The 24,521-nt window shown below is 40.5% G+C and overlaps 2 long non-coding RNA genes across 4 annotated transcripts in view; both read left to right on the top strand.

Moving 5' to 3' along the window:
* Window positions 1-24,521, top strand: part of LOC117094446 — a 340,510-nt gene that overhangs the window by 8,497 nt on the left and 307,492 nt on the right. The gene's annotated exons all lie outside the window — the stretch shown is intronic.
* Window positions 1,878-5,712, top strand: LOC117094447. The gene is made up of 2 exons (XR_004441554.1): window positions 1,878-1,942; window positions 5,073-5,712. It is a non-coding gene; the product is annotated as an uncharacterized LOC117094447 (long non-coding RNA).

Here is a 24,521-nt window from a genome sequence, read left to right as displayed (position 1 = left end):
ATAGGGACGGATAGAAAAATAAGTGATAATACCACTGCACAGTTCTTTCAACCTTACAATAGGTTTGGAAATTTTCAATAAAATGTTGGGAAAAACATGAATGCATGGATTAAATTACTTGTAGTCAGACATTATTTAAAAGAGTCCAGAAAATGTTTGTTATTATAGAAAATCTCACGTTAAGCGAACTTGATTATGAAAACATAGAATTCAAAATGACTTTGGTTGCAATTTATCAAGTGCCCAGTAAGTGCCAAGAACTGCACAAAGCACTTAATAAATATTTAATTTAGGCCAGGCACAGTGGCTCATGCCTGTAATCCCAGCACTTTAGGAGGCTGAGGCGGGCGGATCACGAAGTCAGGAGATTGAGACCATCCTGGCTAACACGATGAAACCCCATCTGTACTAAAAATACAAAAAATTCTGGGCGTGGTGGCGGGCGCCTGTAGTCCCAGCTACTCGGGAGGCAGAGGCAGGAGAACGGCGTGAACCCAGAAGGTGGAGGTTACAGTGAGCCGAGATCGCACCACTGCACTCCAGCCTGGGCGACAGAATGAGACTCCATCTCAAATAAATAAATAAATAAATAAATAAATAAATGTTATCTAATTTAATATAAGTGTCTTTTGAACTATGGGGAATTATTCTTATTTTACAAGTTAGGAAACAAGCGTAAGAAGGTTATATAACATTCAGAGAGTACACATCCAGTAAGCAGCAGATGCAGAAACTCTTATCTGTCTGGGTCTACAGCCAATGCTGTTAGCCACTGCACTCCAGGAAAGGCAAAACTGAACTGGAAACCTTTAGAGATTATCTAATTCAATGTCCCCACCCCTTGTTACAAATGACACAAATGTTCAGCAGCACTAGAATCCCAGAGTTTCTACTCTTTGGTCAAGGCTTTCCCACTAGTCACTGTGTGTCGCTAAGTACAGCTGTTTTTTACGAAATGGATTCGCTATAGGATTCCTTTAAGTAAAAAATTTCCATAATGCACTTTAATTCTAATTTGATGTAGTAGAATTTGATCTATACACTTTTTTTTTCAGGCATCCTATATGCAGTAAACAGGGGCACCGTAATACTACAAACAGTATGTCCGAAAGTGTAACATTAGCTTGAGCTTCTGAATGAACTCATATTCTCAGAGTTCCCTGATGGGAAAAAGGCATGAAATTCTGAAGTATTTAATACATATATATTGCAGCCATTTGGGTGAAAATGCCGTAATTCTGATAATTCTGGAAATTGTTTCACAGCTCAATTCTAAACCCATAGCTTTCCTGGGCTTTTTTTTTTTTTTTTTTCTGATTTCCATGTTACAAACCACCCTAAAAACACATGAACAGAGGAAAGGGGAGTTGAACATTAAAAAATAAAAAGAACATTTATGTCCTTTCCTCCACTTACAATCTATCCCTTTTCCCCCAGATTTGTCTTCAGTATTATTTTTGAAATCCTGATGTGGATGTGTGGCAGCATTGAAGAAACGAAGAGAGCCACTCAATCTCCTCTTAGGTTTTAAGTTCTAGACAGTTGTCCATTGATTCTAGTACAATTAGTCAAGTGTTTGGCAGCTTTGAAGTTAGAAGTCTTGAGTTTAAGTTTCAGCCCCATCACTCACTAGAGGAGTGTCAGTGAAACACCTTGTCTTCTGAGTCAGTTTTCCATCAGCTATAAAATACTAACCTGACAGGATTATTGTGGGTATCAAATCAAAATGTATTTATGCTTTGAAAACGAAAAAGCAAAGACAGAAAAGAACAATGTGATCAACATTTTTTAAAAATTACCCTTTGTTTTTGCCATTTTCTATCAGGCATAATTGTATGTTTTTAGTGTATGATGAAACTATAAACATCTTTCTTGATTTCAAATATGGAAGTGCTGGAAGACAATTTTCTGTTGATCTCTTGCATATCTGCACATGTTGCAAGTAAGGCACTGATTTCCTTTATTACAGACTATTTTTTCAATGATTTTTATAGAACAGCCTTGAAAGACAGAGATAATGTCTCTTTGTGGAGCAAATAGCAGGCATGCTTACTATTCAGTCTAAAAGATTAGGGTTCCCTAACTTTAGTGTTTCTCTACCATAACACAATCAGTTGTATGTGCAGCTGTTTATCTGGGCTTGTCCCTGTTGCCCTGTGGGAACTGGGCCTTGGGGTACTGGTGAAAAGGCTGATACTCTGTCTACTTCTCTTGCTGTGAGTAATAAAGCCTCTTGTCTCTGCCCCACGAGTCTTGTGTCTTCTAACAATCTTTATCATACTCAGTGGCAGGCTAACTTGTTAGCTGGCAAAAAATAAAATCTCAGGCCCTTCACAGTTCTTGACAGGAAGTTGGAATGTAAAATGGGGAATGGTTTTTCCTTCTATCATGACTTCAGACAATGTTTACAAAATATGTGTCAACTTTTTGAGAGTGGGCAGTATATTGTAGTGATTAATCTTATAGACTCTGCAGCCAGGCTGTTTGGGTTCTAATCCTGAATAGTGGTCCCTTTTAGTTTGGGTTCCCAGAAACAGACCCTGAGACATGGATGTGAGTGAGATTAGTTTATTTGGAAGGTGATCTTAGGAATCTATGATAGGAACTGAGAAAGTTGGAACGGAGAGGGAAGGCAGACAATAAATGATGAATTTTCAAGTGAGTTATGACTGTGGATAGCTAGAGTTTAATCTTATTTGGGAGCTCTTGGTAGCCAATCAGAACATGGGCCTCCGATTTTCCTACTTGAGAGGTGAGGGAGCTGGATGTTATACATTAAATTGCACGAGTCCTTGGTTGAGGGGTCCTGGAAGAGGGTAGGTACTGATTCTAGTCCTGGATTTTTTTGGTCTGCCTTGCACAATACAAAATAGACTGCCCTGGCAGGTAGATGTGAGATTTGGGTATGCATCGCCCAAGGGAATGTAGTTGGCACAGCCACAGCTTTTGCTATAGATACCCTCCAGCAGTATAGTCTTATGAAGTTACTCAATCTGTTTATGCCCCTGTTTCCTCGTCTGTACAGTGGGAATAATAGCATCAATCACATAGGGTTGATGAAAAAATTAAAAACTCAGTCCATGTACAACACTTAAAATAAGCCATAGTATTTCATAAGCACTTATGAAACGTTGTTTATTGTTATAGAAGAACGTGACCTTTTGTATTTATTGACATTTTTTTCTGTCTCATTCTCCAGCATTTTGGAGATTGACTTCTAATTTCTTAACATCGTGAAATTTTATTTTATTAATACTACATGCCTGTGATTGAGTCTTCTAAATTCGAGGTATATTTATGTTTGACATTTGTCCGGGGCAGCACTGGCTGCCTCATGGGAAGCACCAGAAAGATGTGTTGAAAACTTATTCCTATTTAAATTTCCTTAGAGAATGTATGGGGCTCAGCACTCCTGAACTCTTTAAAGATTTACTGCTTTGTCAGAGAAACGAATTAAATCTTTTTTGAAGTGTCAGTAACACAGCAGCATTAGACTCAGTTTTCTGTTCCTCTATTATGGGAATGAGAATATAAAATAGAAATGTATTTTAAACTCAATTTTCTAGCATTATGTATCATTTATGTCAGACTCCTGCGAATTGGCGTAGTAACTATGCAATTTGCCAAAACAAAACATGAAAGAATTTTAGTAAGCCTACTTAACTTTCGATTATGGTAAAATTCTACTATTAAGCTAAACAGCGCATGTAGGAAGTGACAGTGTACTGGGAAAGAGGCCCATATTTATGGAAACCAACTCCTCAGAGGTCTATAGATTTGTCTGTTTCCTACCTTAGTAACATTCCTTTTCATTCTCCCTTTTATTTTAGTAAGCCAACAGTCCTCTTGGCTTACTCGGTCTTTTTTTTTTTTTTTTTTTTTTTGAGACAGAATCTCGCTCTGTTGCCCAGGCTGCAGTGTAGTGGCGCGATCTCGGCTCACTGCAACCTCCACCTCCTGGGTTTGAGTGATTCTCCTGCCTCAGCCTCCCGAGTAGCTGGGATTACAGGTGTGTGCCACCACGCCCAGTTAATTTTTTGTATTTTTTAGTAGAGATGGGGTTTCACCATATTAGCCAGGGTGGTCTCAATCTCCTGACCTTATGATCCTCCTGCCTTGGCCTCCCAAAGTGCTGGGATTATAGACGTGAACCACTGCACCCACCCGGCTTACCCTGTCTTCACTCTTGACCTCTTATTTAAAGATTCCAGTCACTTTTACAGATTATCCAAGTCCTTATATTAAGGAAATTGGCTAAAGAAATTTCCCCAAACCCTTCTTTCATTTTTGCAGTTGCTCATATAGGTATTCTTTTTTTGTCTAAGGCTATGTTAACACAATATATATGTGAATATTGTTAAGAGTTAAGAAAGTTAAAATTTTTCTATAAATATTTTATCAATGTTTAGGCCAAAATAAAATTAGTCATAATTTTCTACATTAATTTTCTGCATTAGTCATAATTTTTTGCAATGAAAATTTTAGTTAAATTTTTTTTTCTAGTTACTGTTTTTTATTTTCCACCTTAAACATCTTAAATTTAAACTCTACTAAATGGTGTTTAATTTTTGCTATGAACCACAAAGAGTTGTAAATACCTATAAACTTTCTTTTAATCCATTAGTCAACTTTTAAAAAGCTTTTGATGTCTTATTGACCTAAAATTTTTTTCTAAGTAAAAGGTAGAATGAAATTTCCTATCAATTTAATCCATATACACTGTGACACTATTTTTATTTCTTGAGTTTTCCTAGCCATTTTCCTTCCTGCTCAATACCAGCTTAATAAAATATATTAATATATATGAAAGAAATATATATTGCTATAGATAATATGAACCAAATGTTATCTTAAACAGAATATTCAGGCTATTAGGGAGGAGAAATTAATGAAATTCAGCTAAATGCTAAACCCAAGTTTAAAAAATAAGTTCAAATTGTATTACAGATTTATGGAGGTTAAGAAGTGTTTTAATGTTTTTAAATGTTTTAAGTAGTCTTTTAGTGCATATATGTGGTTATAAAATAATCCAATAATAATTGATTGAATTATATCTCTTTGCTCTTCATCAGCTCATTTATGGAAAGTCATCCATTTGTTGAGACCAGCCCAAAAGACCCTTAGGAACTTAGAATACTCCTACCGACTTTGAAGACCATAGCCCCAAAGCTAGGCTGTGAGATGGAGCAGCAAAGAAGAGTATCATTGTCAAAGCTCAAGTTCCATCAGAATGATAAAGTAGGCAGAAAGTGTTTTGGGGCCACCACTGCCTCCTCTTTCTGCACTATCTCCTACCTCCCTTCCCTCCCAAGTGCCCAGGGTCCTAGTCCATATCCGAGCTATTTGGGGTTCCTCTGCAGCATCCCACTAAAGCTCATTTTTCATGGGTATATTCTAAAGTGAACCAAATCCTATCTTTCAACAAAAGTTGCTACTCTTTATTCCGTTTTTTATGGGCCCCATTTTTTTCCTCGGGAAAGATAATATTCAAAAAATCTATTTCTGATAAATTGTTAATGATGAGAATGGATTTAGGATAATGTCTGGCACAAAAATACTTGCTGAAGATATAAAAGCATCTGGTAATCTAATAATATCTCTAGGTCACATGTATATGTTCTAACAGGGGCCAATTGGATACATTTCTTAAATTACAGAAAATGATGTGGTTATAAAGTAATCCAATAATAATTGATTGAATTATGTCTCTTTGCTCTTCATCAACTCATTTATGGAAGGTCATCCATTTATTGAGACCAGCCCAAAACACTCTCAGGAACTAAATTTGACAGTTCCAGATCTATAAGAAAGTTCTATCTGGGGGTAGGTCACCCATTTATTAACTTGATAGCTTCATATAATTGATGCATATGGTGAGCCTGGTCTTATGGGCAAAGTCTGTTATATGAATAGGCATTGAGTTCAAGGTACACTGTTGGAAATTTGAGGCTCATCGGTGATGCTGACTATTTCTGGGCACTGGTACAAGCCCCAGAAAGAAAGATTAGTTACATGTTTTCTTTAGTGATGACATGAATTAAATAATATACTCTCAGATTAAATTTGTCACCTATTCAATAGAGTACTTACAAAAGGCCTCAAAGCAAATGTAGTCTGTTAAGTGTAAAAACTGGGGAATGTTGACAGCTGCCAAGCCCATATCGTGTTTACACATTTTATATGCTAAGCAAACATGTCAGTCAATTTGACCTAGCTGTGCCCTCTTCCTGAGAACCTGTTACCATTACTTTTGGTGAATGCGCAGCAAGCCACGTGACTCCATCCTCCTGGACACAGTGGATTGGAACAGAGATGAAAGAGACAGAGGAAGAGAGGGAGACACATGTAGAGGCAGAGAGAGGAAAAAAGGGCAAAGCCAGCAGGTAGTCAAAGACCAGTAACCACATGGCTCCAGTGAGAGAGGGAGGAAAAAGGAAAAAGAGAGAGTACACATTTTGATTTCAGAGATCTTTCCAATTCCTCACTGTAGTTCTGTGAGTGGCCCAGATGTATGTTCTATCCTGATTCTGTAAGATAATCTGTGTAACAGAGAAAGCTAATTTCTATAACAGTATCCAATAGAAATAGAATGCAAGCCACATGTGTAATTTAAAATTTTCTACTAGCTACATTAAGAATATTTTTAAAACAAGTGAAATCAATTTTAGTAATATATTTAACCCTATGTATAATATTGCTATTCAATATGTAATCAATATAAAAATTATTGAGATGTTTACATTCTTTTTTTTTTTTTTTTTTTGAGACGGAGTCTTGCTCTGTCGCCCGAGCTGGAGTGCAGTGGCGGGATCTGAGCTCACTGCAAGCTCCGCCTCCCAGGTTTACGCCATTCTTCTGCCTCAGCCTCCCGAGTAGCTGGGACTACAGGCGCCCGCCACCTCGCCCGGCTAGTTTTTTTTTTTTTTTGTATTTTTATTAGAGACGGGGTTTCACCGTGTTAGCCAGGATGGTCTCGATCTCCTGACCTCGTGATCCGCCCGTCTCGACCTCCCAAAGTGCTGGGATTACAGGCTTGAGCCACCGCGCCCGGCTTACATTCTTATTTTTATACTAAGTCATTAAATTCTGGTGTGCGTTTTACACTTACAGTGCATCTCAGTTTGGACGACAGAATTCCAAGTGCCCAATAACCACATAATAGTTACCCTGTTGGACAGTGCAGACATAGAACAGTTACTGGAAAGCAGCTGCGCTAGCAGGGGCTACATTTCCCGGCTGTCTTGCATCTAGGAATGACCATGTGACTAGTTATTACCAGACCTAAGAGTAGAAGCTATGTGTGTCACTTCGAAAAAGAAAGTGGTTAAGAAGCAGATATGAGCTGGGCACAGTGGCTTATGCCTGTAATCCCAGCACTTTGGGAGGCCGAGGAGGGTGGATCACAAGGTCAGGAGATCGAGACCATCCTGGCTAACACTGTGAAACCCCCCCTCTACTAAAAATACAAAAACTTAGTCGGACGTGGTGGCGGGCGCCTGTAGTCCCAGCTACTCGGGGGGCTGAGGCAGGAGAATGGTGTGAACCCGGGAGGTGGAGCTTGCAGTGAGCCAAGATTGTGCCACTGCACTGCACTCAGCCTAGGGAACAGAGTGAGACTCCATCTCAAAAAAAAAAAAAAATATATATATATATATATATTTATTTATTTTGGATGTTAAGCAAGAAATCAACTTTTTTGGTTTGAACTGCTATATATATTTTTCTGTTTGCTTAGCAGTTTAGCCTATTCTATCGTGTGTGTGTGTATGTGTATATACACATATATATTTTATAGAGAGAATATATATATAGAGAGAGAGTTGTACACTCATGTTCATAGGAGCATTATTTCTGTGTTGCTGTTAAAAGCTTTTCTATTTCTAGTGGCAAGTGATACTCTAAAATGTGTGTGTGTGTGCACACACTAACTACCTTTGGGTTTTGTCAATGGGTAATTTATCTGTGTGTATTTTACCCAGCACCCAGCACATGTTTAGGCTGAAGACTTCTTTTTTTTTTCCCTTTTTGAGACGGAGTCTCACTCTGTCACCAGGCTGGAGTGCAGTGGCACAATTTCAGCTCACTGCAACCTCCACCTCCCAGGTTCAAGCAATTCTCCTGCCTCAGCCTTCTGAGTAGCTGGGACTACAGGCGCGCACCACCACGCCCAGCTAACTTTTTTGTATTTTTAGTAGAGATAGGGTTTCACCATCTTGGCCAGGATGGTCTCTATCTCTTGACCTTGTGATTCGCCCGTCTCGGCCTCCCAAAGTGCTGGGAATACAGGCGTGAGCCACCGTGCCCAGCCAGGCTAAAGACTTTATCTGGAAAAATAAAGCTCTAAAAATAAATTGAGAGGAGAATATGAATGAACTATAAAACTCTTACAAGAAAACGTTGGACAAGATCTTCACAACATTTAATTTGGTGATGATTTGTTGTATATAACACCAAAAGCACAGGCAACAAAAGGAAAAATAGACAAACCGGACTTGATGAAAATGTAAACATTCTGTGCATCAAAAGACACTAAACAGAGTAAAAGGTAACCCACGGAATGGAGAAAATGCTTGCAAATCATATATCTGATCAAAGATTAATATCTAGAATATATGGGGAACTTCTAAAACTCAACAACAACGAAAACCAAACAACCCGATTCAAAAATGGGCAAAGGACTTGAATAGACATTCTCCAAAAAAGGCATACAAATGGCCAATAAGCATATGAAAAGATGCTCAACATTAATCTTCAGGGAAATGCAAATTAAAACCACAGCGAGATACTACCTCATACCTATTAGGACAGCTACCATAAAAAATAAATAAGTGAAACAGAAAATAACAACTGTTGGAAAGGATGTGTACAGATTGGAACCCTCGTGCACTGTTGGTGGAATTGTAAAACAGGATAGCCATTGTAAAAAATAGTAGGCAGTTTCTTAAGAAGCTAAAAATGGAATTACTGTATGATCCAGCAATTCCACTTATGGGTATATAACAAAAGGAATTGAAAGCAGGGTCTTGAAGAGATATTTGTACACCTATGTTCACAGAAGCATTATTTACAATAACTAAAATGTGGATACACCCTAAATGTCCATTGTGGATCAATGAATAAGCAAAATCTACATACTTACTTATTTGTGGAGTATTACTTAGCTGCAAAAAGGAATGAACTCCTGACACATGCTGCAACACAGATGAACCTTGAGAACATTATGCCAAAGGAAAGAAGGCCGGGCGCAGTGGCTCATGCCTGTAATCCCAACACTTTGGGAGGCCGAGGTGGGCAGATCACCTGAGGTCAGGAGTTTGAGACAAGCCTGGCCATCATGGTGAAACCCCGTCTCTGCAAAAAATACAAAAATTAGCAGGGCGTGGTGGCAGGTGCCTGTAATCCCAGCCACTAGGGAGGCTGAGGCAGGAGAATCACTTGAACCCATGAGGCAGAGGTTGCAGTGAGCTGAGATCATGCTATTGCACTCTAGCTTGGGCTAGAGTGAAACTCCATCTAAAACAAATAAAAATTTAAAAATTTTTACAAAAGGAAATCAGCCAATCGAAAAAAGACTAATACTGTATGATTCCATTTATATGAGGCACTTAGTGTATAGTCAAGATCACAGTGACAGAAAGTAGAATAGTGGTTGCCAGGGATTAGGACATGGGGAACTGGGGGATCGCTCTTTAATGGGTATAGGGTTTCAGTTTTGTAAGATGAAAAGAGTTGTGGAGATGGATGGGAGTGATGTTTACTCAACAATATAAATATACTTAATACCACTGAACTGTATGCTTAAAAATCATTAACATAGTACATTTAATATTATGTATATTTTACCCCAGTAAAAATAATTTATTTTAAAAATGTTATTTTAAAAAATCAAGAGGAGTATATGATCAAAGCCTTTAGAATTCTGAAAGGTTGGATTAGTAAATATGGAATTAATCTTTGCCAAGAGTTTTTCCAACCTCAATGTATAGCTAGAATAAGGAAAGGATTATGAATAAGCATAGCATTTAACATGCTTATTTTCATTGTGCAAAAATAATTCTGACAGAATACTTAAAAGTTCCAAAGGCACTGTGTTCAGTCCTATGATATCCTTACAGGAAATATATCTGTATTTTTATGGAGGGAGATTCTGAAACGTAAAATTGTTAAATCACTTGCTCAAAGTCATTTGCCCAGTACTTTAAAGTGGGGCTTCTCAACTTCTGCATTATTGACTTTTGGGGCTGGATAATTCTCTGTTGTTGGGGCTGCCCTGTGCATTGTATGATGTTTACCAGCATCCCTGGTCTCTACCCACTAGATGTTGGTAGCACCCCTCCCCTTCAGGTTGTGATTAAAAACTTTGTGGATTAGTTCAACCATTGTGGAAGATAGTGTGGCGATTCCTCAAGGATCTAGAACTAGAAATACCATTTGACCCAGCCATCCCATTACTGGGTATATACCCAAAGGATTATAAATCATGCTGCTATAAAGACACATGCACACGCATGTTTATTGCGGCACTATTCACAATAGCAAAGATTTGGAACTAACCCAAATGTCCATCAATGACAGGCTGGATTAAGAAAATGTGGCACATATACACCATGGAATACTATACAGCCATAAAAAAGGATGAGTTCATGTCCTTTGTAGGGACATGGATGAAGCTGGAAACCATCATTCTCAGCAAACTGTCGCAAGAACAGAAAACCAAACATCACGTGTTCTCACTCATAGGTGGGAATTGAACAATGAGATCACTTGGACACAGGAAGGGGAACATCACACGCGGGGGCCTGTCATGGGGTGGGGGGAGGGGGGAGGGATAGCATTAGGAGTTATACCTCATGTAAATGACAAGTTAATGGGTGCAGCACACCAACATGGCACATGTATACATATGTAACAAACCTGCACATTGTGCACACGTACCCTAGAACTTAAAGTATAATAAAAAAACAAACAAACAAACAAACAAACAAAAACCTTTGTGGAAATGCGCTCTAGGGGCAGAATTGTTCCAGGTTGAGAACCACTGCTCTAACACCAGCAGCTTCACTAGGTTAGGGAGGCCCACCAGAGTCCCCAGCCTTAAAACTGGGGTTTCAGAAAATAACCAGTCAGGTCAAGGTAGGATCAATTTAGGAGGATCTCACATACCAAATTATCAAAGTAAGGGTGGAGGTGGGAGTTTTGTCATAGGAAGGAACTAATCTATCTGTTTTAACTTTGATCAGAGTAGTGCTAGGCGATTGAACTAGGCCTTCTCCTAGTCCTTGGAGGGTAAAACATCTATCCCAGGGCTTAGGATGGGGGGTTAAGCCGCTAGGTGGGGAGGCAGTGAGAACAGGAAAGCAGATAGGTCATGACAAGATAGCAGAGCAAGGCAAGAATCATCTGAATTGGGACGATTCAGAAAAGTGTAATGGAAGAATTGTCATCTGAGCAGGGGTATTTTTTTAAAAGCAAAATTCAATGGTTGTAAGGCATGGAAATCCATTCAAATTAATTCCAACTGAAAGGTTTATTTTTAGGATATAGCGCACTCACGTAAATGAGACACAGCTGGGAATGGAGCGGCACCTTGAAGAGCTGCTGAGGATCATCATTGCTTTTTCTTCACATGGCTGCATGATCCTTCTTCTATGTATCATTTTGCAAGTATGCTCTCTTCTGTTTGGCAAACTGACTTTCTTTGCTTACTCTTGGTCTCTGATCATCCATAGCTTTGTCTTGCCCATGACTTTGGTTTGACATAGTGTTGACCCGTGAACAGACCCTAGATGAGCTTTCACAAAGCTTTCTATGTTGAACTGACTCTGTTATTCTCCAGATTCCCAGGAGAAGAATCTGATTGGTTGAATTTGGGTCAGCTATGCACCCAACATGATTAATTCAGCTGAAAGTAGGAGAGGGAGCACATGATCAACACATAGTCACCTCTGCCCATTCCTTTAGCAGCTCTAGTGGACTGAGGTGAAGGATGGCATTTACCAGGGAAGGGAGTTTGGGCAGATACATTTCTTAAGACATATCTACCACAGCCTTAATGGGTGGGTAAAATGTGGAAGAAATTAACTTCTGTAGGAGGAAATGGCACCAACAAAAGCACAAAACAAAGATATTTTATATATATACATATTCAGTTCATTTTCTAGATTAATTAGACTGATGTTCAAGGATCTTTATATAATCTGGATTTATTGTAGCCCAAGATATACATAGAGGACAATAAGGTAATGAGGCTGGAGATACATTCTAGTATCAGATTGTCAAGGGCATTTAAGTGCCAGACTGAGGCATTTAGATTTTTTAGGGTGTCTCTAGTGTCTGAGGATACACCATGGAGGGAAGCTGCCAAGTTTTTCTAGAAAATATTCTTTGGTTCCTCGGTAAACCCTAGGATCCAGTGAAGTAGCAGGTTAATTTCATTTTACAGTGCATTGAAAGAGAAATCAAGCCACAAATTGAAATAATGTAGAAAGAAGGCTACTTAGATTAAGAGTCTACTTAGTAAGTTAGTAAAAAAATAAATAAATAAATAAATAAATAATCTGTTATCTCAACACTTTTAAAATAAAGCTAGTAGATCTCTACAAATGACCTAATTAAAAATTCAAGCCAAGAAGCCAGTAGCCATCCCACAACAAATACAGGTAACAATGACAACAACAACAGCAGCAGCAGCGTTTATAAGGTTTCTTCTATGGGCCCACTACTGTTTTAAGCATTTGTGTGAATGGTATAAGGTAGGTGAATGAGTGTTTTATTCATCTGTTAAACACATATAATCTTTTTCTTTCATGGCCCAGGATCACTGAATCTTAAGAGTTGTAAAGGACTGTGACCTCCATGCCAGGGGCAGAGTCTCCTTTAGAAATATCTGTCAATCCTCTAACAGTTACCAGAGTCTGTCTGGTAATTGGCCATTTACCTGGAACCTAACAGATTCCAGATTATATAACCCTATGGTTCTGAAGACTGGACAGGCAGTTTCATGTACAGAGGTACAGCTGACTTGCATACTATATGTTGGGCCTTAAAGTCCACATTAGAATATCAAAGTGTTTTGTAAACTGTATGTCTCTATAGAGAATACAAATCTACTCTAGGATTTGATAAGTCTGCTTCTTGCTTTAAATTTAATGCTAATGGTAAACTGAAAAAGATTTCTAGTGACAGATAATTAGTGATAATGGTAATTACTGGCCTTTATATAGTGTTTCACCCAAACAAATGGCAGAGCACTTACCAAGTGCTTTAAGGCGTAATTTCTCCCCCTTCTTAAATAAAAGTTCCTCTGGGGTCAGCAATAGTTTGTATTTAACACACTGCCTTATGTTACCCATAAATAAACAACCATTTCCAGACAATTCAGTTAGTCTGTTAATTTGCTTAGCAATTAGCTTTGAATGGATTTTTTTGCTCTGAATACATTATAAATGTATGAATATATGTTTGCCTTGCTTATTTTTCTTATTATTTTATTTAACTTTTGTAAGCCACTGTGGTTACCATCGCATGGATGATTTCCAGGGAGCAGGAGGCTGGGTCACTTAGCAGGCCTACACGGGCCCTGTCTCCATGAACAGAAGTTAGCCTCTTGTAGATGGAGCCGTCCATCCCCGTACATTTGTTGCTGTTTTCATTTCTTTGTTTTGAGATGAAGTCTCACTCTGTCACCCTGGCTGGAGTGCAGTGGCACAATCTCAGCTCATTGCAACCTCCACCTCCCTGGTTAGAGCGCTTCTCCTGCCTCAGCCTACCAAGTAGCTGGGACTACAGGAGCACGCCACCATGTCCAGCTAATTTTTGTATTTTTAGTAGAAACAGGGTTTCATCATGTTGGCCAGACTGGTCTCGAACTCCTGACCTCAAGTGATCTGCCTGTCTCGGCCTCCCAAAGTGCTGTGATTACAGACATGAGCCACTGCGCCTGACCCATCCCCGTACATTTGATATCTCTGGGTATTCCTGGATTCCTAGGACTGTACATCAGGATTCATTTTCTGGGGGCTCTTTTCCCTATTTCATGTAGAGTTCTAAAGACAATATTAAAAAGACATCAACGTTTAATCAAAATGTATCATACATTTATACTATGAAAGGAAACACAGAGACTCTTCTCCATTCTCCCTTTCTTTCCCCATCTCCCCTCTCGGGAAAGATGATTTGGGCTTCATTTATGGGATACTTCATGATGTGATCTAGGAAAAAGTCAGGGCAATGCTTTCTAGGCCTAATCAGATGAGGATATTCATATGTAAGAAATAAAGTCAAAGTTACGTTAATGGGAAGAACATTAATTTCTATTCCTCTTCTACCCCCAGATGAAGTTTCAGAAGGAGATGAGTCTGTGTGTTGCAGGATGTGTTTGGTTTTGCAGAGGAGGTGTTAGGGGAGGGTAGGTGGAGGAGTTGCCCCCTGGGAGAAGGACTCTCACCTCCTCTCTCCTCTACTTCTCCCCATCCCTAATCCTTCCTTCCCTGGCATAGGCCTTCGCAGCCTGAGTCAGACCCCAGCTCTCTCTTCTTCAGAGCAGATGATGGCTCTGGATGGCTAGGGGAGAAAGAAGAGGTGATAGGGTGGCTGCAAGCCCAGGACAGGAGGTCTGGATCAGAATCTTATAGCCTTGTGGCACCAGGAATGTCATTCTTTTTGTCTGGAGCTTCAGCTTCTTCAAACATAAAATAGAATTAATAATTCCCAGTCAGGCATGGTGGCTCACACCTGTAATCCCAGCACTTGGAGGCAGAGGCGGGCGGATCACAAGGTCAGAAGATCGAGACCATCCTGGCTAACATGGTGAAATCCCATCTCTACTGAAAATATAAAAAATTAGCCAGGCTTGGTGGCACGTGCCTGTAGTCCTAGCTACTCGAGAGCCTGAGGCAGGAGAATTGCTTGAACTCAGGCGATGGAGGTTGCAGTGAGCCGAGATCACGCCACTGCACTCCAGCCTGGGCAACAGAGAAAGACTCCATCTCAAAATAATAATAATAATAATAATTCCCTTGAGCATCATATAACATACTAAAGCATTGAGCACATAGCCCCTGGCATGTAGTATAAACCCCATCCATGTTAACGATTGTTATTGCTATTGGCATTCCATGCCTGGGATTATGGAATTGAATTTACTTGATGATTTCTTTAGGGAAGGGTGAAATTCCTGGGAAAAAATTAGGGAATGGAACAGTGAAGGGGAAAGGGTTAAAAACAGAGAGAGAGAGAGAGAGAGAAAGGAGACAGGAAACAAGAGAGATGTAGGCAGAGCTCCCTCTGAAAGCTGGAGATTGTCCTCATAAGGCTGTTCCCTTCTCCCAGGAAGTGACACGTGGAATCCTAGCCACAGTGAAGTTTAAGAGAATTGAACAGCAAGATGAGAGGTGTCATGTTTGATTCTTCCCCTCATCTCCCTACTCCCTCTGTTCTTTGCAGCTTGGGAATAAACCCAGAGCGCTAGAGGGAAAGGCCTGCTTCTGGAGCTGCAAATTCAGATACCTTCAGGGGCCACAGAAGTATTTCAAATGTCAGAGGCAGTCAAGTGTGCATCACCTAAAGGCCTTCAGATTCAAATTAAAAAACATACCCTCCATACCAATGATTGCTTGCATGTCTTTGGTTTTGTTTGCAAACTTTGGCTTCACTCTTCAGGCAGTACCATACATGGGTGCTTTAGCCAAAGGTCTGAGAGGGAGTGTCCGTAAGAGGAGAGACACAGCTCTCTATGTCCTCTCTGGTTACATAGAACCCTCACTATGGGCCACTGGGGGCCAGAAGAATCACTCCGCAAGCAATGGGTAGCTCTCAGAGAGATGGAGAGAAAAAGTTTACCCTATGGGTTACATAACAATTCACTTTTATTGAGAAAAGCACAATGACTATTTCTTGGAACTGTATAGAAGATAGTGAACACAATGAGAATAGCCAAGGAAAGCAGAACGTGTAAGAGACATGGATGAAAGGTGGTGTGTTGCCGTGGTATGGAGTCTCGGATTCTAAAATTACTAAAGCCTCTAAGCCTCACATTTCTCATCTATAAAATAAGACCATTACTATCACTGTATGGAGATGTTGCACATGTCAAATGAGGCCACTACGATAGAAAAGTGTCGTGATTTTTAAAAGATTTCACTCTGTTTATTTGCGTATGTATTGGATACACTGTCTGCATATGCTCCCTTTAGACCTTATCATCAAATTGTTCTTTGTTCTGAAAGTTTAGGTTCACCTAATGATCTCCTCCTCAAAAATCACCTGTTTCCCAGATATTTTCAGATGGCTTTGGTTTTTCTCAAAAAAGATGAAATAAATTCCTTTTTTTTTTTTTTTTCCTGCGACAGGGGTCTCATTCTGTTGCCCAGGTTGGAGTGCAGTGACTCCATCACAGCTCACTGCAACATTGAGCTCCTGGGCTCAGGTGATCCTCCTGCCTCAGCCTCCAGAGCAGCTGGTACTACAGACACATGCTACCATGCCCCACTAGTATTTCTGGATCTAAACATTGAAAAGATGCAGGAAAAACATGTTACTATAATCTTATGGGACTGTCATATAGGTGGTCCATCATTGACTGAAACACTGTTACATGGCACATGACTACTTAAATCTGGACTATCCCTGTGACTTGGTTTTGTTTGTTTGTTTGTTTGTTTGTTTTTTAAGAGAGAGTCTTGCTCTTATCACCCAGGCTGGAGTGCAATGGCACAATTTTGGCTCACTGCTACCTCTGCCTCCTGGGTTCAAGAGATTCTCCTGCCTCAGCCTCCCGAGTAGCTGGGATTACAGGCACCTGCCACCACGCCCAGCTAGTTTTTGTATTTTTAGCAGAGATGGCGTTTCTCCATGTTGGTCAGGCTGGTCTCAAACTCCTGACCTCAGGTGATCCACCCACCTCAGCCTCCCAAAGTGTTATGATTACAGGCGTGAGCCACCGCACCTGACCTGTGACTTGTTTTTATCTGTAAAATGTGACAGTTCAGGATGAGTGTAGTGGCTCACATCTGTAATTCCAGCACTTTGAGAGCTTGAGGCAGGAGGATTGCCTGAGCCCAGGAGTTTGAGACCAGCCTGGGCAACATAGTGACACCCCGTCTCTATAAAAAATGAAAAATTAACTGGGTATGATGCCATGGGCCTGTGGTCCCAGCTACTCGGGAGGCTGAGATGAGAGGCTCACTTGAGGCAAGCTTTGGCTTCACTCTTCAGGCAGTACCATGCATGGGTGCTTTAGCCAAAGGTCTGAGAGGCAGTGTCCGTAAGAGGCAGGGACACAGCTCTCTATTTCCACTCTGGTTATATGGAACCCTCACCATGGGCCACTGGGAGCCAGAAGAATCACTCTGCAAGCAATGGCTATCTCTCAGTAAGAGAGAAAAAGTCTACCCTATGAGTTACATAACAATTCACTTTTATTGAGAAAAGCACAAAGACTGTTGTCTTGGAATGGTATAGAAGACAGTGAACACAATGAGAAGAATAGCCAAGGAAAGCAGAACGTTTAAGAGACATGGATGGAAGGTAGTGTGTTGCTGGGAGGCCAAGCCTGCAGTGAGCTGTAATCGTGCCACTGTACTCCAGCCTGGAGATAGAGCAAGACTCTGTCTCAAAAATAAACATGGTCAGGTGCAGTGGCTCACACCTGTAATCTCAGCACTTTGGGATGCCAAGGCGGGCAGATCACCTGAAGTCAGGAGTTCAAGATCAGCCCGGCCAACATGGTGAAATCCTGTCTCTACTAAAAATACAAAAATTAGCCGAGCATGGTGGCTGGCGCCTGTAATCCCAGCTACTCAGAGAGGCTGAGACAGGAGAATTGCCTGAACCCAGGAGATGGAGGTTGCAGTGAGCCAAAATCATGCCTCTGCACTCCAGCCTGGGTGACAGAGTGAGACTTCATCTCAATAAAATAAAAACAAACATATAAAAAATAAAATGTGACAATTCAAAGACAAGCAGGAGGAATTCTCTCTTACCTGGGGGAGGGTCAGCCTTTTTGTTCTATTTAATATTTAGACCTTCTACGGATTGAATGAGGCCTACTCACATTAGAGAGGGCAATCTGCTTTATTCAGTCTACCTGCTTAAATGTTAATGTCACCCAGAAACTCCCCCATTGACACACTCAGAATAATGTTTGACCAAATATCTGGGCACCTTGTGGCCCAGTCAAGTTGCCATATAAAACTAAACATCAATCACATGGTGTGAAATTGAGAGTTCTGAATTTTTAAAGTCCCCACATCTTTCTTACTCTCAGTGGATCTGCATCAAGAATATATATACTCTCGGCCGCGCATGATGGCTCACGCCTGTAATCCCAGCACTTTGGGAGGCTGAGGCGGGTGGATCATGAGGTCAGGAGATCGAGACCATCATGGCTAACACAGTGAAACTCCCTCTCTACTAAAAATACAGAAAAATTAGCCAGGCATGGTAGCAGGCGCCTATAATCCCAGCTACTCAGGAGGCAGAGGCAGGAGACTGGCATGAACACGGGAGGCGGAGCTTGCAGTGAGCTGAGAGATCACGCCATTGCACTTCAGCCTGGGCGACAGAGGGAGACTCCGTCTCAAAAAAAATATATATATATATGCGTGTGTGTGTGTGTGTGTATACTCTCGAATACATGGTAACAGTTTTGTTATTAATCAGTTCACACATTCAGCAGATCCTGAGTGCCTGATATATACTAGGTGCTGTAGTACTTGTGACGCAAGTGCTTCCCTTAAAGATTTGCAATGCAATTGCAGATAATAGACATAAAACATAATGCAGGCAGAGATGAGATAACGTCACCAAAAAGTAACAGTATAAATGAATATCAACAAAACACTGTATATTTAAATATGCCTTTCAAATAAAACCACATTGGCCGGGCGCGGTGGCTCAAGCCTGTAATCCTAGCACTTTGGGAGGCCGAGACGGGCGGATCACGAGGTCAGGAGATCGAGACCATCCTGACTAACACGGTGAAACCCCGTCTCTACTAAAAACTACAAAAAACTAGCCGGGCGAGGTGGCGGCACCTGTAGTCCCAGCTACTCGGGAGGCTGAGGCAGGAGAATGGCGTGAACCCGGGAGGCGGAGCTTGCAGTGAGCTGAGATCCGGCCACAGCACTCCAGCCTGGGTGACAGCGCGAGACTCCGTCTCAAAAAAAAAAAAAAAAAAAAAAACAAATAAAACCACATTAACCTTTTAATTTTGAATATGTATATTTATTCAAAATGTTTGAGAAGTGAGTATTCTGGTTAATTGATATATACATAAGAATGGTAACCAACTCTTTATATATTATATATGTCTGTATATAAAAATATATATGTTATATATAATACATTTCCATAGAAATACAACAAAAAAACCTAGCATTTTGGGAGGCTGAGGCGGGAGGATCACCTGAGGTCAGGAGTTTGAGACCAGCCTGACCAACATGGAGAAACCCTATCTCTGTTAAAACATACAAAATTAGTCGGGCGTGGTGGTACATGCCTGTAATCTCAGCTACTCAGGAGGCTGAGGCAGGAGAATCGCTTGAACCTGGGAGGTGGAGGTTGCAATGAGCTGAGATTGTGCCACTGCACTCCAGCCTGGGCAACAAGAACGAAACTCTGTCTCAAAAAAAAGAAAAGAAAAGAAAGAAATACAGCATGAAAAATATGCTTGACATAAAACCATATTGAACTTAATTTACCTTTTCTTTAATGATTTAGAAAGCACTTAAGTGACTTGCAATCCTTCTAAGACATCATCATAAATAAAATTTAATTTTAAAATTTATCATGTATAAGAGTTGTAGAAAATTAGACTAAATATTTACAAAGTGTGTGGCATTTTCTAAAAATCTTAGTATTAAAAATGCATAAACATATAACTTGAACAGAATTGAAAGGGATAAACTAAAACACAAAATTTGATCTTAAATAACCCTGTCTTCCAGCCTGCTACTGTCTTTTATTTTTCTTTTCTTGGACAAGACTATTTCAGTACCAGCCCTACTTTTTTTTTTTTTTTGAGACAGAGTCTTGCTGTTGTCGCCCAGGCTGGAATGCAATGATGCCATCTCAGTTCACTGCAACCTCTGCCTCCTGGCTTCAAGTGATTCTCTTCCCTCAGCCTCCTGAGTAGCTGGGATTACAGGCGCCCACCATCACATCCAGTTAATTTTTTGTATTTTTAGTAGAGACAGGGTTTCACCATATTGGCTAGGCTGGTCTCAAACTCCTGACCTCAGGTGATCTGCCTGCCTTGGCCTCCCAAAGTGCTGGGATTACAGGCGTGAGCCACCGCGCCTGGCCAGTAATTATATTTTCTTAAGAGTCCTGCCAGATATTTTTAATGCATATATATACCTGTATGTATATTATTGTCTGACACATATAGATCCTATAATAATTATTGCTTTATACCTTATATTTTTCACTTAACATATATTGGAGATCTCCCTGATTTTTTTTAATGAACTCATAATAGTCTATCATTTGGATCTACCCTAATTTAACATAACCAGCTGAGAATTGATGGACATATTGGCTGTGTCCAGTTACTTGCTATTTCCAACAGTGCTTCAATTAACACAATTGTAAATATAAATTTATGTACTTGTGTGAATATGTAAGTAGGATAAGTTCCTGAATAAATTCTTGATATCAGTTTTGTGTAGTGGCAATTTATCTGCTAAAAATTTCTGGTCTTTTGAGTTTTTCTTTATCTGATGCTAAATAAATGGGAATTTATTATAGGGGTGAGACATGTCCCAATATTTTGAAAGATCAATTTTGGGCAACCAGGTGGTGTCAGGGAAGAGATAAGTCTTAAGTGTATTGGATGGTTGGTCTTCTTTATGTTTAATGAATATGTAAGAATCAAGTGAAATTGCTATATTTGCACATATTATAGACAAATTTACTTTTGTGCTTTCTACAAAAATGTTTTACTAATGCAGATAATTGTGTAAATAGTAATACTCTACCTACTTAAGAATAAACTTAACGTCATTTGCTGTTTGCATATAACGTCCTAATTACAGGTTATTCTTAAAATCTCATTGTAATGTGGTAAAAGAGCATTTCTCTAAATGCATCTTAAATTTAGGCTGAGTCCTCAATGACTACCAAAAAGCTGAAAAACAAAAAACCTAGTCAAATAGTATAAATGACTCAACAAATGTCTATGTTTTGAAAGGACTCGTTTTGCATATATCTTGCTTAATCTGACCAAATTGTCCTTGTTTTACTCTAACTTTTTTTTTTTTTTTGAGATGGAGTCTTGCTCTGTTGCCCAGGCTGAAGTGCAGTGGCACGATCTTGGCTCACTGCAACCTCTGTCCCCCAGGTTCAAGCAATTCTTCTACCTCAGCCTCCCGAGTAGCTGGGATTACAGGCACGTGCCACCATGCCCGGCTAATTTTTTTTTTTCTTTTTTTGTTTTTCAGTGAAGACGGGGTTTCACCATGTTGGCCAGGCTGGTCTCGAACTCCTGACCTTGTGATCCACCCGCCTCAGCCTCCCAAAGTTTTGGGATTACAGGCGTGAGCCACTGCACCTGGCTGTTTTGCTCTGAATTTATATCAGCTTTCCTAAAATCATAGTGAAACTAGACTTACTTGAGATGGGGATGGGGGTGCATCTTTTATAAAGTGAATTAAAACAATGACAGTGTTTTTATTTGCAATCAACTTTTCTCTTATAAGAAGACTCCATCTTTTATTACTTCTTTATTACAGAGAAGTCAGAAAATACAGATACATGTAAAGAAGTCAAGACCACCCACCATCCACCCTTTTGGAGACGGCTGCTGTTAACAGCCATCCACATCCCCTTCTTTGCATGTTTACACACTGAAGACAACAGAAATGGGAGCATTTTTTGTATACCGCTTTTTTTTTTTTTTTTTTTGAGGCGGAGTCTTGCTCTGTCGCCCAGGCTGGAGTACAGTGGCCGGATCTCAGCTCACTGCAAGCTCCGCCTCCCGGGTTCCCGCCATTCTCCTGCCTCAGCCTCCCAAGTAGCTGGGACTACAGGCGCCCGCCACCTCGCCCAGCTAGGTTTTTGTATTTTTAGTAGAGACGGGGTTTCACTGTGTTCGCCAGGATGGTCTCGATCTCCTGACCTTGTAATCCGCCCGTCTCGGCCTCCCAAAGTGCTAGGATTACAGGCTTGAGCCACCGCGCCCGGCCCGCTTTTTTTAATTTTTTTAATTTTTTTTATTTTTATTTTTTATTTTTTGAGACCGAGTCTCACTCTGTAGCCCAGGCTGGAGTGCAGTGGTAAGATCTCAGTTCACTGCAACCTCTACCTCCCAGGTCCCGGTTCAAGCAATTCTCCTGCTTCAGTCTCCCGAGTAGCTGGGATTATAGGAATGCACCACCATGCCCAGTTAACTTTTTTTTTTGAGACCAAGTTTTGCTCTTGTTGCCCAGGTTGGAGGGCAATGGTGTGATCTCGGCTCACTGCTACCTCCGCCTCCCGGGTTCAAGCAATTCTCCTGCCTCAGCCTTCGGAGTAGCTGGGATTACAGGCGCCCACCACCATGACTGGCTGGCTAATTTTTGTATATTTAGTACAGATGGGGCTTCACCATGTTGACCAGACTGGTCTTGAACTTCTGACCTCAGGTGATCCACCCGCCCCGGCCTCCCAAAGTGCTGGGATTACAGGCGTGAGCCACTGTGCCTGGCCTTGTATGCTGCTTTTTAACCAGTTTTCACTTTTATACCCATACTTAAACTCTTCAATAAATCATTTAAATTTTCTTTTTAAATTAATCTACTGCTCCATGCTACTCCTGTGGGTGAAAAATTGTAATACTCAGCACAACAAATTAATTCTTTTTGAAACTCATGTTCTCATGTTACCAGAAGTATTTTTTGGTCTGATCTGTATTTCTTCTTTGTATAATACTTACAAAATGACCAAAGTAAATAAAATTACGTTCCCTATTGTTTGAAATAGTTTGTAACTAGGAAATAAATGTTGTGTTACATTAGGGATTATCACATTATGCAGTTCAGTGAAAGTTTTCATATAACATGGTTTGATCCTTTATCTTCTGCTGACAGATTATTTTTTAAACCAGTTATTCAGAATGTCTAGAAATGAAGGAAAAATTCTTCTAAAACATCTGATATGGTAAGAATCTGGTGACCTTTAGTGGTATGGAGACAGGAGCAGTGGCCAACTTGTGTTCTGTCTCCACATTTTTCCCTTATATGCAAGCACACACACACACACACAGACATACATACTCCCAACACACACAGACACACACATCCATCCACCCCCAACACAGACACACAAACCCACCTCCCCACACGCAGACACACACACAGGCACACACACTCACATACCCCACACAGACACACACCCACCCACACATACATACCCGCAATACACACAGACACACCCATCCACCCCCCAACAAAGACACACAGACCCACCTCCACACACACAGACACACACAGGCACACACACTCACATACCCCACACAGACACACACCCACCCACACATACATACCCCCAACACACACAGACACACACACCCATCCACTCCCACACAAAGACACAAAGACCTACCCGCCAACACACAGACACACACACAGGTTTTTACCCAGGTGAAATTGGCTCAAAATAAACAGTAAGTGCAACTTTGAGTAAAAAATGATATGACCACACATCTAGTCCCTGAAGGCATTGTGTTAATAAAAGGAAATTCTACTGCTTCATGATGTTCGTCTGACAGAGGAAGGAGTTCTTATTATATGTGGTCATGTTTATAAACTCTATCCATGACTCCTACCCCTGCTTTCTTTTAAGTATCAATTGCTTCCTCAGTTATCGTCCAGAAGCCTGGTGGGGCAGCTCTAAGTACTTTAGAAAGAAGGTTTTTTGTTTTTGTTTTTTCAGTTGGAGGTTTGCTCTGTCACCCAGGCTGGAGTGCAGTTGCATGATCTTGGCTCACTGCTACCTCTGCCTCCCGGGTTCAAGTGATTCTGCTGCCTCAGCCTCCCCAGTAGCTGGGATTACAGGTGCCTGCCACCACGCCTGGCTAATTCTTTTGTATTTTTAGTAGAGACAGGATTTCGCCATGTTGGCCAGGCTGGTCTCAAACTCCTGACCTCAAGTGATCAACCTGCCTTGGCCTCCCAAAGGGCTGGGATTATAGGTGTGAGCCACCGCACCTGGTTGCCTAGAGAGAAGTTTTAAGGAAAAAAAAGAACTGTGTCATATTCTGAGAGAAGGACTCTTCACCTGGAAATCAAGAGAATCCTAAATGACAATAACAATTAAATATTTGATATTATATTTGAATAATTTTAAAAACTTAGATATAATTTACATATCATAAATTCATCCTTTTAAAGTGTACAGGTCAGTGGTTTGTAAAATATTCATAGAGTTGTACGGCCATCATCTCTAATATCAAAACGTTTTCATCACTCCTGTATCCATCAGGCCCCAGCCCCTGCCAACCACTAATTTACTTTCTGCAGCTATGAATTTACCTACGCCGGACA

The sequence above is a fragment of the Trachypithecus francoisi genome, unplaced genomic scaffold, assembly GCF_009764315.1.
Source record: "Trachypithecus francoisi isolate TF-2019V2 unplaced genomic scaffold, Tfra_2.0 Lachesis_group13, whole genome shotgun sequence".
In the NCBI taxonomy this organism is placed as follows: Eukaryota; Metazoa; Chordata; class Mammalia; order Primates; family Cercopithecidae; genus Trachypithecus; species Trachypithecus francoisi.
The sequence above is the reverse complement of the archived record's forward strand: the minus strand, read 5'-3'. Positions and strand labels throughout refer to the sequence as shown.